Source organism: Amblyomma mixtum, chromosome 3 (assembly GCF_055824585.1).
Source record: "Amblyomma mixtum isolate Tamu chromosome 3, ASM5582458v1, whole genome shotgun sequence".
Lineage (NCBI taxonomy): Eukaryota > Metazoa > Arthropoda > Arachnida > Ixodida > Ixodidae > Amblyomma > Amblyomma mixtum.
The window spans coordinates 378268240-378282891 of NC_143014.1; the positions used below are offsets into that span (position 1 = coordinate 378268240).

General features: G+C 47.0%; 1 long non-coding RNA gene across 1 annotated transcript; it reads right to left on the bottom strand.

Moving 5' to 3' along the window:
- Positions 1–4712: 4712 nt before the first annotated feature.
- On the bottom strand, positions 4713–7950 carry LOC149356915 (uncharacterized). The gene is made up of 4 exons (XR_016289849.1): positions 7926–7950; positions 7536–7604; positions 6963–7027; positions 4713–4851 (listed from the first exon to the last, which is right to left on the bottom strand). It is a non-coding gene; the product is annotated as an uncharacterized LOC149356915 (long non-coding RNA).
- Positions 7951–14652: the final 6702 nt, after the last annotated feature.

Here is a 14652-nt window from a genome sequence, read left to right on the forward strand (position 1 = left end):
TACGTAGCGAAAGCAGTTTCGTCTACTGACATTTTGGTCAGCATGGCGGTGTTTCTTTGTGAGACGTTCGTCTCGTTCTTGGGGGTCTCGGCCGCCCGCTTAGCCTTTCTCGCCTCGTTTTCACGCTGTCGGCCGGCCTTGTGCCATGCAATGACTTCAGGATCGGAAGACACAATTTCACGCAGCCTGTACTGCTGTGCCGTGACGAGCATGACCACTCTTGTTCTTCCATGGTGCGCGTCTGAGGAGCGAGCGCATCGCTTCCGACTTATATCCCATGGCGGCGCCATGGTTGCCATGGTGCTGGCTACCATGGTAACCCCGCATGCGCAGTAGTGGCCTTTGGCAGGCACCGCGAAATGCGCTCCTGCTAGCCTAGTGTAGCTTTTGCTACAAAAGGTCAGTATTCTTGACATGGAAAGCATAGTAGGGATGCCAGCGGTGTGATCCAATGATGGGGATGTTGGATAAACGGTGTAGATGCGTGATTTGAGGTGTTGTTCCACTAGCCTGCACGCCTCTGCAGACTGGGGAGCACCACCTCCTCGCTGCCTGCTAGAAAGCTCAGTTTGTTCACTATCGTCACCCGCTTAATTAAGGCAGTTGGTAGGTTAAGTGTATCTATCAAATGCATATAGGACAATTATACATATTTGTAGCGCAACCAGGACAGAAACACAAGGATAGAAAAACAAACGCGAGCGCTACAAATATAGCGCATGTGTTTGTTTTTCTTTCCTTGTGTTTCTGTCCTGGTTGCGCTACAAATATGCATAATTTGTCACAAATCCAACTAGCCCAACATCTCTCTTAAAGCATATAGGACACTGACGAGAAAGTCTCAAACAAGTATATTCTCGCTACAGCTACGATTAGACAGTCCCATCGCTGAAAACATGCATATCACGATTCCCTGTCCTCTCTCTGTACCCAGTGCAACACCCTAACAATAACATGTCAGCCTGGTTTTTAGAAGCGAGCTTCCACATGCCTTTGTTTTGCTGGCTGTCTCATTTACCTTGCTTTATTTTTTAAGACAATAGCAATTCTACATGTGTAGCCTCAGGTGTATTTCATTTGTATGTTAAATACATGCTAGAAAAAACTCCAAGGTAGATTCTAAGTGTCTGGCCACACGGTATGGCTGCATTAAAAAATTGGAAAAGGCAGTGATTCATTCATTGAGAAAAATTGAAAAAAAAAACGAAAACGGGTGTTCTGAAATAATAAACATCGAAAAAAGTGCCGCATTCTCAAAAAATAAAAACCAAAAATTCCAACCCCTTAGTTAACAAGTTGACGTCAATTTGCTAGGAGGGTTCACTCCCACGAGGAAAAAAAAAGTTCGAGATGTTTTAGCGAGAACCAGTTTCATATCTTGCATCTGCCTGCCCGCTTAAAAGTTTGCCTGGCCATCCATCCATCAAAAAAAGCATGTGGTCATCATCCTATGTTTAACATCGCGGTTTGGCCTATCACGGCGCTATCTGACTAATGTGTGGTAGGGAACTGTGCCGGCCAGTCACGGCGAGATAAAGCAAACATGCTGAACACTGGCCCTGAATGTCCTGTGCGCGGTTTTTTTTTACGAATGGTTAATATTAAGCGTTAGCTGTGGTGTGAGAGGAATTACGTGTTTTCACCAAGTCGCGTGTGGGTCTGAAAATCCTGCTTCCTCCATAGCATTACTGTGTAGAGGCTGTCTTATAGTGTTCTGGTTAAAGGGCAGGCCGGCTTTGTAAGCATACACTGGGGCAGCCGCAAGCCGAGCAATCCACCACCACCATTGTTGCTCCAGTCAAAGGCGTTCAGCGTCTTGGCGTTCTTCCAAATGCGTTGAGTTCGCCACCCACGCAGGAGCTGTGATCAAAAGATAAACACACCGTGATAACCGCGCAGCATCTTGCCGCACTTCAAAGGTCTGCACCGCAGACGGTGCGAAACTGAGGAACGCATGCACTAAGAAAAACTTACACTTTAAAAATGTTGATTCTCAATTTAATGACATAAGTGGACGGTGGGTTCCATGGGCATCATATCCGGAAGGGGGGAATTTCGGATATTTTTTATGCACTAGCAGAAACAACTATCACAGCTTGATTAGCATGCTTAGGTCCCGCATATCCGCATGAAACACCCTTCAGGATTGCGAGCCAACTTTGTACGTTACACACTATCATTTAGACAGTGCTGCTGACGAAGCTGTCATATTGTTTGGTCCGAGTCGTCATATGATGGCAACCGATTATGCAGTGTAGGAACCGGTGAAATGCAAAGAAATTCTAAATTACTCTAATCGCCACAGCATGGTTGCCACAACCCTGCCACGAACAAGTTGCGCCGTGGCTTTGCAGATTGCTCTGTGGGACAATTTTGCACGGTGCCACGCCCGTCAGGACAAAGAAGCAGCGAGCTAGAGTTTACGCCACGGCGAAGTGACTTCAGGCAAAAGCCGATAAGCAGCAAACATCTTTTACAGTGGTGTCTTAGCCGTTACGACGCCCTTGGACACTAGGCCGCGCAGAAGGCATCTCACAGGAGAATGAGGTTTCGTTTGATGTTGACTTTGATCATCTGGTCGCCGTCCAATGAGTGAACAAATGTGTGTGGACTGAAAACGCCGACAAGGTGCTTTACTGACAGTAGAGTGCACGCACACATGCAAAGACTAATATTTCTTCTAATGTCCACATAATAAGTAAGCAATTACCGGGCCACTCACTCAGCTTCAGGTACTGTGCAATGGTACGCCAGCAGTCAGCATTGAGTCCATCCAGCTGTATGCTGCTGTCGCCCTAGCAGACCATACCTCGGCACCAATAGAGATCACACTCCCACTCATGTCCACTCGCACTCACATCCACTCTCTCACACTCCCACTCATGACCACTCACACTCCCAACCACTCACTCACGACTACTCGCACTCACAACCACTCTCACTCACAACCACACACTCGCACTCATAACCACTCACAACCACTCACTCACACGCATGACCACTCGCATTCACAACCACTCACACTCATGTCCGCTCACTCTCATTCACGTTCACTCACTGTCTCCTTGTTTTCTAACAGTGGTGGGGAGGAGAGATTTACTGCCATGGCCGACTGCCCTCGTGGCTCCTCTAGCACAGCCTGAGTTGCAAAGATGGGGTGGTGAGCCTCCCAGGCTTTGTAGGGCTAGTTGACCAATTTTCAGTTTCAATGCTCGAAGAAAATGGCCACTCATCACGCATATTCTATGCACCGAATGTTACGCACGTGTGCTCCCGGGCTTGCTGCTGAGACGATGAGTGCCTAATCAGCGTCAGCTAAGACGCTTAGGCAAGTTTTTGAATGGTGTCCATAGGCGTACGCAGGGTTCTCCATGAGAATGAGCCAAGTTTCAGCGCAGTTCCCTCCACCCCCACCCCCAAACTTCTCTCGCCTAGGCCCTTACGGCCAGAACGGAGCGCAGAGATGAATGATTATAGAACATTTATTTCCATGTGATGTAATTTCAAAATATACAAGATATTATTCAGCAATAGCTTTTATTTTAATCTTAACATCGGCAGAGGAATATATGGTATAGAGAGGATAAGCCGCTGGTTTCCTCACACTCAAAGTGTGAACAAAGGGAGGGGAAAGACTCGGGGTGCTTGCCAGCGTTTCCACAAGAGGTCTTGTCTTCATCTTGACTAAGACAGCCGTCTTTGTTGAAACTTTCGCAAGCACACTGAGGCTTTCCCCTCCCTTTGTTCATCCCTTGAGTACGGGCAGAGGAAGGCAGTCACTGCGTCGCTGAAGCATCGATGTAACATCGCACTTCCAGAGTAATTTTCATTCACTTTAGACCCCAGAAAATGTGACAGATTTGTTTTTTGTTACTGTCACTGCAAAAAAGAACCTAGAAAGCTTGCCTCAAAATGACCCGGCAAGTAAACAGTTCTTAGAACACAATATCATGGGTCTTTGGCCACTAAAAAACCCGATTGGCCATAGCACTGCACTGTAAACAATGACGGAACAGGTCCGACAGAGTAAATGTGTGGGGCAGACTTGGCAATTAGGGGGCTTTAACGGTTGAGGGCGGGGGCACACCTCGCTCCCTTGTGCACACGCCTATGACGTTGTCTAAGTAACAATAATGAGTTTGTCTTGACAATAGTCTTGGATGGTGTCTACCAATATTTGGTCTTGCTTGACAATGACGTTCCGTGACTCTGCATGATTGGAGTCAAGTGGCAACTATGAATACTTTTCGCGGCATGGAAAATGGAGCGTGTTTTTCAAACGATCGAGTGATTTCCTCACGGAAAGGTGAATGGCTGGAATGGGCCGCAAGTAGAGGATTTCCTCGGGTCCCAATCAACCAGTGTACATTCATCGGACGTCCGAAGTATGTCCTTTAGTGGATATACGGATATCCGTGGGAGATCCGCCGACGTCCAACGGCTCTCGCACGGACCTCCGACGGAGGTACAAATATAATTATTTAGACAGCCGACAGATATCCATCTCGGATATCCGCCGGCGGATCTTTCGAGGATATTTGCAGGTAATGCCTTCTTCACCATTATGAGGCAAGTCAGTACTACACCACCAATCAGTGCACTTCGCAGGGCCACTGGGCTTATTAAAAGCCAGCAGAGTGTCTGAAATCGGACGTACATCTTGCTGGCATGAATCTGTAAAGCAATCAACCAAAATGGCAAAGCATATCAAAGTCGGGATGATTTTATTATGACAAATGCTGTCTTCAGTCTTCACGAGGAATTCTTCAAGCTGGCCATAGATACAATTAACGCAGCAGGAAGGATACTGTACAGACCATGATGAATTTGTAGCCAAGCCAGGGACGTCTTCTGCAGAAAACAGTAAACACTAAGTTCAGAATATGCCATTAGAGCAAACAAATTTGACAGACACCATTCAGTTGTATGCAGTAACTCCACCGTGCCAAGTTTAGTCATCTGTAGCTCCGAAAGCATGTTTACATCTTGAAAAACTAATAAGTTGTAAGCAACAGAATTGAGAATATTTCTTGCAATACGAAATATTTTGCTGTTCCAAAAAACTGCAAAAACAAATGCCCCACTGCAGATCTTAGTGAAGCAGCGCAACGGCACAAGGCCAAGGGAAGAAGAAGACAAACACAGCGCTGAACTGACAACAAATGTTTATTCCGGATGCTAACAGCATATATATACTCTATTGCACCTTAGAAAAACCAAAAAAACAGAGAGCAGCAGAAAGTATCAATCCCAGTCATTATGCGCATGCAGCTGTATCGCGTGTACATCGATCATTTGAAATCAGGAAGTTGTGCTCTTTCATCGAGATGGCAACGGAAGGAGTGCTGATACAATTCGCACCCAGCTTCATGATCTCAGATGCCTCAATAATCTCTCGTGTAAGCTTATCCTTGTGTTTGGTAACAACTTGGCTGTTTTTGAATTCTGGGTAACATGAACAGTCACGACAGTGAATACCTATGTGGCGGGCCGCGTTCTTGACATTGTTTGCGTGCTCTTGAAGTCTTTCATTTAGACACCGGCCAGTTTGGCCGATGTATGACCCACCACACTTCAACGGGAGTACACCACGTTGTCTTGGCATGGCACGTACTTCATCCTGTGGTTTTTCTTGCAATTATGACCAGATTCCGATCTTTTATCCGGGCAATTAACTCTCGCACACAAGCCACTCAGTCTGACAGGAGCCGAAAAAACAACATCTACTCCAGCCTTTTTGCCTATTCTCTTCAAATTGTGGGACACAACATGAACATAAGGTATTACTGCCAGATTTTTTGGTTTGGAATGGGGGACAGCTTTGCCCTCCTTCGGAATCTGGTCATAATTGCAATAAAAGATCGGAATCTGGTCATAATTGCAAGAAAAACCACAGGATGAAGTACGTGCCATGCCAAGACAACGTGGTGTACTCAGTCCCGTTGAAGTGTGGTGGGTCATACATCGGCCAAACTGGCCGGTGTCTAAATGCAAGACTTAAAGAGCACGCAAACAATGTCAAGAACGCGGCCCGCCACATAGGTATTCACTGTCGTGACTGTTCATGTTACCCAGAATTCAAAAACAGCCAAGTTGTTACCAAACACAAGGATAAGCTTACACGAGAGATTATTGAGGCATCTGAGATCATGAAGCTGGGTGCGAATTGTATCAGCACTCCTTCCGTTGCCATCTCGGTGAAAGAGCACAACTTCCTGATTTCAAATGATCGATGTACACGCGATAAAGCTGCATGCGCATAATGACTGGGATTGATACTTTCTGCTGCTCTCTGTTTCTTTGGTTTTTCTAAGGTGCAAAAGAGTATATATATGCTGTTAGCATCCGGAATAAACATTTGTTGTCAGTTCAGCGCTGTGTTTGTCCTCTTCTTCCCTTGGCCTTTTGCCGTTGCGCTGCTTCACTAAGATATGTCAGACCAACTCGCCCACCAGTTCATGTTGTACAAATTCCCACTGCAGAGCTTTGTACCAGTTCATGAAAAATGCGTTTACATTGCAAGACACCACAGCTACTCCCACAGGCAGTCACTTCCATACTGATGGTCAAAAAAATTAAAGTGTAAGAGTAGGGATCCTTACCACACCGTTGCAAGCTAGCTAATGACTAGACTGTGCACAAGGTACACTCATAGAGAAAAGTTTGCTGGATGCCGATTTTCCGAAAATATTTATTTTTGCATTGCCTCACCAGGCAGTCAGCTGAAATTTGTTCAATAAGATCGAGTACCCATGTCCCCTCATGATTCCAGGCTTTTGATTAAATTGCTCTGGCTAACAGCACAGAGAACATATTTTACAAAGAACTCTCATCCCACAAATTTTTATCCATTACTGTACAAGTACACTGCAGTATAGCTAGATACCCTCCGCTGCACAGAGCAAACAGAAGGAAAGTATCCATTATGTGACAGGGTCAGACTTGCACTGTAGTTCACTTACCTGAAGGTTGCTGCTGTACGCTGCAGGCACTATATAGCTGCTAGCTTAGGTCAGTCACATCCACACTGTATGGACAAAAAAATAAAGTATGAGAGAGCAACTTATACCACACGTTGTCAACGATGCAGCAAAACACAATCTCTGTCGAAACTACAAAGCCCACAGGGTTCACTGATGAAGTACGCATCAGGGCACTGACAGCATATTTGATGATCCACAGCTGCACAGGAGAAAGGAAGAGAGGTCTGGTCACAATCCAGGAACATGTGGCTCTAGGGGTGCCATATATGGTCCTGCTATCTGGCTCAGAATTGAGTCCTGTGGGCATAACATGTTTGGCAAAGTTATACCAAAGCACTGCAAGAGCTCATTGCACTCAGTGATTGGTAAGTGAAAAATGTGTGACTGAAGCTCGCAAATTTAACACAACAGTTAAGCTGTCCTAAACAATGCTACTGCACAGTGCAAAGTACTGCATAGTGGATGGTGGGAGACTTCCATTTGGCAAGCCTAATGAACAAATTGATAAGCTGTGGAAGTATGCACAACTTTTATATGACATTTTCAACCTACCTGTGCTTTCCATGGCTTGGCATAATTAATGTAGGCACCAATACACTCGGTAGCCGGGCCACATCCACACTGCAAAGGCAACAGAAAAGTAAGAAAAACTCAGTCATGAAGCACTGAAAAACTAACACCGTCCTGGCACTATGCTTTTCGTGCTTTTTGTTTTATCGCAATTATGAACCTACGCGCCTTAAGATTCACACCATGCAACTACACACCGTCTCAACTTTTTTTCACAAACACGAGAAACACGTTTGCGGCAGCTAATGCATATAGTGCTTGTAATTTCCACTCCGTGGCAAACAAGTTGCGCACCAGAGTACAACTGCGTTAATGCGCTTTACCCATCCCACAGCAACATCCTGAAAGTAATTTTCAAGCACAGTTACTTACCTCGCAAGTGGTAACACCATGGCCGCTACTTCATCCAAAGTAACAAAGCATGTCTCGGCAAGGGGTCAGGTGCAATACAACACTGGAGCTTTTTCACGAGAGCTTCAGAAGCAAACGAAGGTCATTTCAAACGCGTAGGTGACACATCACATTTGTAGCACAGCCAAGCAACCACAGAGCGAACAAACCGCACATTGCAGCAAAAGTAAAGGTCCAAAGCAGCACCACGCGGCGAAAACCAACGACTCAACGAGACGATCGCGCCGCAACTATTCACTGATGGATTGGATTGGATCGACTTTTAGGCCTGTCGCTCTGCCGCGGCTCCTGGTAGGAGTTTAGTCAGTTTTGTTTTCATGGAAGGCTGCATGCATGGCTACATGCCTCGGTTGCCTTGAAGGAGTGCTGCAGGATAAAAGGGCGTAAATTTTGAGCACTGGCGCCAGAAAGCCAAGCAATTAGTTTAATTCTGGTTCTTTTACATCAACACCATAGTTGAGTGATCTTAATCAATCTGAATAATAAACTAGTTGGTGGTAGAAATGTGATTGTGTGAATTTTCTCTTTTGCAAAATAGAATGTTTTAAAATGTTTGTCTGGGGGAAAACAAAATATATATGCCATTTAAGCTCACATCCCAAGAGGGATGTTTACGGATATTCCTCGGACATCCGCCTGCGGATGTCCGCCAGCCATCCGATAAAGAACGTCCCTCGGACATACACAGAATCTCCGATGCGTATATCCGAATATGGACATACGTAGGCATGCCCTATGGACATCCCAGCCTGGCACTGGAGATTCGGACCTTACTCGGACCTACCATGGATATCCGTGGTTGACTGGGGTAATAACGATGCTAGGGGGAGTTTCCATTAGCAATCCATTTACAAAACTTCGTAAGCTACTATGTGTGACTAATCTGTGGACATGTCTGCAGTGCAGATCGTTTTCTACATAATCCCTGTCTGAAGGAGGTTTTACAAACCAGCGCGATGTTTTGAGGCTAGTGCGTGCGCAGACCACGTGTGCATCCGCGTGGTGATAGGGAACGCTTACATTTTACCTGATTATTCTTTGTCGTTCACGGAAGAATGCGCATGCAGGTAACTTCTGAGCCATTTTGTAGCGCACGCCCTTCTGAAACTAAAGGACAGGGAAAAAGCGCTACCCAGAAGTTCTCAGAGTAAATCGTAGTATCCGGTTCAAAGGATACCTCATGCTGTCCAGATATCAGTGTGGGTAGGACTGCTGAAATAGATGCGCACAAACAGAAGCTAATCCACTTCACTGAAAACACGAAAAATAAACAAAATCACATTTCACAACCTCATTTCGATTTCCCTCCCCCAGTGACAAAGATTAGGCGCCACAAATCAGAATCTCTTCGTTTTCGGGTCTCAGCCAAGCTTGTGCAGTTCAATAGCTGGGCCAAGTAGGTCAGGTTTCCGCATGGGTCTGGCCGAATCAACAAATTACGGCCAGAGCAGAGCTTTGCAATGCACGCACCTGAGCACAGAAAAAAAAACTAAGAGTCCACTGCAGCACTCGAGATCCCATCTTACGGTAGTTATTGCCAAGAAGCAGACAGTCGTTTCAGCAGTAAGCACTGTAACTCTTGTGTATACGAGATCGAGCTGTGCGGGGAGCGTGGCAAGATGCCCATTTTCAGGACTGGCAATGCAAAATTCGATAAAGGATCTCACAAAACTCGTAGCGGCTCATTGCATCCGCGAATGGTCTGTGCCCGTGCCAATGGTGAACTACAAATGCAACGAAAGATTGCTGTTCCTGTGCCAGCGGCATCCTTTGCTTCGGTTGTCCAAAGTCACCGGCATGATGCCTTATGCTGCCTCGAGCGCCCCAGTAGTGAATATTTGCTTCCCTCAGCTGTCAACAACATGAAAATAGCTAAGCGGGTATTGTCGTCGCGAAACTCACGCAACCGAATTCGCTGTCGCGTCCACCCACCACTCACATCACTCGTTGCCACTCACGTCTACTCACAACCACTCATTGCCACTCACGTCCACTCATTTCCACTCATGTCCACTCACATCTACTCATCAATCATGTCCACTCACCTCTACTCATGCTCACATCCACTCACTCACACTCACATCCACTCACTCAAACTCATGGCCACCCATGCTGACAACCACTCACTCACACTCATGACCACCGGCACTCATCCACTCACTCGCACTCACTCTCGTGACCACCCTCACTCACATCCATTCACTCGCACTCACGGCCACTCACTCACACTATCACTCACAGACGTGAGTGAGGCGATATGAGTGCACTCATGAGTGAGTGTGCCTACCTATGTCGCAGACAACCACTGCACGCATGACACGAGGGAAAACCACTATATAGTTGTGCTGCAGATTCACATCTAGGGACACCTGGAGTCCGGATTTTCTGGGTAGCGCCAACAGGTATTCCCACAATGATGCCGCGCCACACGATTCCCTTGCTGGCCCTCCATCGATGCTTGGCACGAACTGTGCTGCCTTGTTGAGGCCCTGGTTGCGCGCCTTTGCACTGTCCACGGCTGCGTTAGCCTGCACCGCGTATTTCCAGGCAGAACACCCGACACTTATCCTTGACAGGAAGACATTCGTGGTCACCATCTTGTGAAGCACACCGAGGACTCTGTTCTGCACCTGACACTTAGCCTTGACAGGAAGACATTCTTGGTCACCATCTTGTGAAGCACACCGAGGACTGTGTTTGACATGTTGGCATTGCTCAAGATGTGCAGCTCAACCAGGCTTCTCTTGCAGTGGGAAACCAGGACAGACAGCGCCTCAGCAGTCTTCAAGGTCAGTCGTGAGATGACCAGCGAAAGCTTCCTCATGCGTGGATAAAGTGCCAGGGCATCAAAAGTAGGGCCGTCTCCATTTTCGTGATAAGACTCCAGCCTGAGCAACTCAAAGATGGGATCTCCTTGCTGTGTAATAAGAGACCTGCTGCTGATGTCTGGCAGAACGAGGCTCCTCAGGGTGGTGTTGACAGGAAGTGCCGAGCACAACCTGCTGAAGATATGTTTTAAGGGAACAGTCATGCACGTTGAGATGCTCCATAGTGTCATTCGCAGGTAGTGCTTTGGCAATATATGTCGCTCCTCTGATATCAAAACTGCAGTTGCGCAGTGAATCTGCACTGAGCGATGTCCAGTCAAGAACTGTGCCAGTGCCTCTGCCATTGTGCCATCAATGAATGTTTCTTGCTGCCAGATGCTAAGTGATGGAATGCCTCGTAATGCAGCAAGCAGATAAAACGACGACACAATCTCCCTCCACTTCTGAATCAGATAAAACGATGACCCATTCTTCCTTCACTTCTGAATCAATCTGCTGCTCCATAAGACGTCTGCCATGGAGTCACAGGTAAAAGGTTTTCGCTGTTCTGGATGATGATGATGAAAACCATTTTGAACAAGGGAGTTATGGACACGTCGGTCCTTGGGCCCCCGCACGGCCCCACTGCACTCAAACGTTCATGTCCCGGAGGCTCATGACCCTTCCAGTCGCTTAAACGAGACTAATGTCAGGAGAAGGACGCCGGCAGATCCTGCAGATAGTTTGTTTCCGACCAACTTGACGCTGTGGAGAGTCGGTGCGTTTCTCCTCGGCACTTGGGCCATCTTGGGTGCAAGAGCGTCGTTGACATAGCTGTTGAGGTCCAGGCTGTGCAAGCACTGCGATGGTCCAAAGGTTCGGAGATAACCGCTCCCGCGGCGGGGATGCAGTACGACGCGTTTCAGGTTTGGCGCTTGTTCACTGACGATAGGAGACATGAAGGAGAGCCGGTCGATGCGGACTCGGTCGCACACCCGGACTTCGTGGATGCAACGGTGTTGTCCAGGCAGCCGCGACCACCGTAGCTGGCCCCATAATCGTCCCTGTCGTCATATGAGCGCAGGCAATGTAACTCTGTCAAGACCAGCCTCGTATACCGCAATGCCTTGTTCCACGAATCTAGCTGGTCGATGAACCAGCATCCTAGAAACGCGTCTACCGAGCAGGAGCGCACGGTGGTAAGGCCCCTTAGCAAACGCGCTAGGCTCCAGCACCAAGGGTAGTGGCGCTCGCCGTCGCTCATGCTGGCGTCCGAGGTTCCACTAGTCCGCAAAATATTCTTTCGGTGCCGTAATATCGGAGGAAGAAGGCCTGTTTCTGCACGAGCGATACAAGCCACACTTAGACGAGGCTTTGGTACTCACGCTGCCGTGCTCCAGGCATGGGTGGTCATTCCGGGAGCACGGTCTTTGCTTTCCGCCCTGATCTACAGATCTTCAGAAGCGGCTGCATCGGTTCCGCTGATATAGCATACGATGTGATCAACCGCGGGGGCGTGCTCCGAAGGCAGAGCCGGCAGAGCATTCGGGAAAAGCAGCCCAGCGAGAGCGCACGAGAGCCAGCAATGCCAATGATGATGATGATGTCCTCAGGCTGAATGGCACAATACCCACGGCGGGGGATTCCTGGCCGTCCTGGCTTCGTCTTCTAAGTAGATTATGATGGTTAGTTGGTTTGTTTGTCGAAATCAACAAATCTGAATTCCTTTTATTTATTTACTTATTGCTATTCTTGTTTTTATTACTGCCATTATAATTTTTTATTGATTTTGATTTCATTTTTAAACGTTTTAAGTTCCTGTCAGTCGCCGCCTGTGTCTTGGCCAATACTAGGGACCCTACCAATACCCCGCCGTAGATACGCGCCATTATCTTCTTGGGGACAACAACACAATTACGAGGAACTTTAGCGGCTAAAGTGGTGAAAGGCGAAAGCCTGAGTGCTGTATTCTGCTACGCGATTGTTCACTTCACATTCTGTTGGTGCATTAATTAACTGCCAATTAATGACACTTAATATTTACCTTTAGGAGTGGAACGCGACAGCGTGTTGTAGCGCTGCCAGGGAGTCCACGGAACGCCACCACCCGTTCGGCGCGATGCGTTGCCCTTTGAACGCAACGCTTTTTGAGGAAAGGAAATGGCGCTGTAAATCTGTCATCTCGGTGGACTGAACCGCACCATAGAGGAAGGGAGGAAGTGGAGTGAAAGAAGAAATGGAAAGAGGGGCCGTAATGAAGAAAATGAAAATTGTATTAGAGGAAAGGAAACTACGCACTAACTGTCTCACATATATCGATGGAAACCAGTCGACAATTTTATTTGAGGAAAGGAAATTGCGCAGTAACCCAGTAAACCATAAAACGTCACATAGACATCAGCGAAATATTTACGCTGGACATTAGACACCTCCACTAGACATCCATTTTAGTACCGTTTACGAAAAATCTACGTACCTACAACATGGAAATTGGGGTCCAGTCCACGTTATAAGTACGTACTGCAGACGTCAAGCTCGACACTTATCAGATATTTGTGAACATGCAAGTATGCCCAGTCTACGTAGTCTAGACGTCTATATAAAGAGAACATGACTATACATAGATCAATACCCAGGTAAAAATTTATAACTGGTTCCAGTCCAACTGCTTTAAGGGACACATTTCCAGTTTTTGCAACTGGAAATTTGTTCCTTAAACCAGTTGCGACTGGAACCAGCTGCAACACGACATGCAGCTGACACCTGTTACAATTCTAGATGGTGAGCTTGGCGCATGATGGCCTTAGCTGCCTTTGTACTTACCATAAAACACAACACAACACAATTCCAAATGGAATGGAGACCTACTGCACCCCAGCCACAGACTTCCCTATGGAGTCGTCGGGACGTCCAAGCACTCCAGCTAGCTCAAATACAGTTGAGTAAGTGAGTACATGGCCATCACCCCAAAACACTGCAGATGACTTTTGAGTGCGTCAGTGTTTTATTGCGCTCGGCGCTTTTACTGAATCTTCTCGCTGAGCATAACCGTCAGGTTTACAGCTGCGGTGGCATCAATACTCTTCTGCCGAGCCCAATAAGTCAGGGTTGCTGCAAAAGAAAGTATAATTCAATTATGCTTTCTTTGAACAATTAAATTGTTCACTTTTATAGGTGACAAGAGAATAGCACAGCAACCACAACAAACAAGCCCAGTAATTTACGCCATTTTTACCGACGCAAGACTATGAAGCGTCAAAGGTTGCCCTTTCAGCACTAAAAGGCAGTCGTGCTGAGCAGAGTGTGCTTGCACACGCACTTCGGCACACCATCCGAACGCATGTCCACATTTCGGTAGTAGAGGACAGTTGCATACATCACCAGCATTTGTTTCAATACACAGCGAGTTTGGCAAAACAGCCAAACTAGTGAGCGTAAAAATGTAACGTGCCGATAAATGCGTTAGAATGTTTTCATTACGAACGCAAAAAACAGCATAAAATACACTTCAGTGAGTAAACTGAGACTGAGTACGCACCAGGAAAAGTCACGATTCCAGCCGGTGAAAACTACTTGTAGTCCTAATTCGTACTGACGGGTCCACTTCGCCGAGTAGTAAAAGCAAGCAAACTGTCTTCCTTCAGCTCCATCAAGGAAAGAACTGTTGAACAATCTCGCCAGCAATAATAAGGGAATAATTAATTCTGTGTCGAGGTTCTTCAAACACAACGTTCCCACGGAACACGATGAGAAATCGCACACGCCGTGCGCTCTACCACTGCCGCCATGGCTGAGCAGGCTGACCCTAGCCTCGTGCGGAGTGTGCGAAACTGACGCATATTTTGTATCGTCTCTTTTTTATACTTAGTAGTATGCTTGCT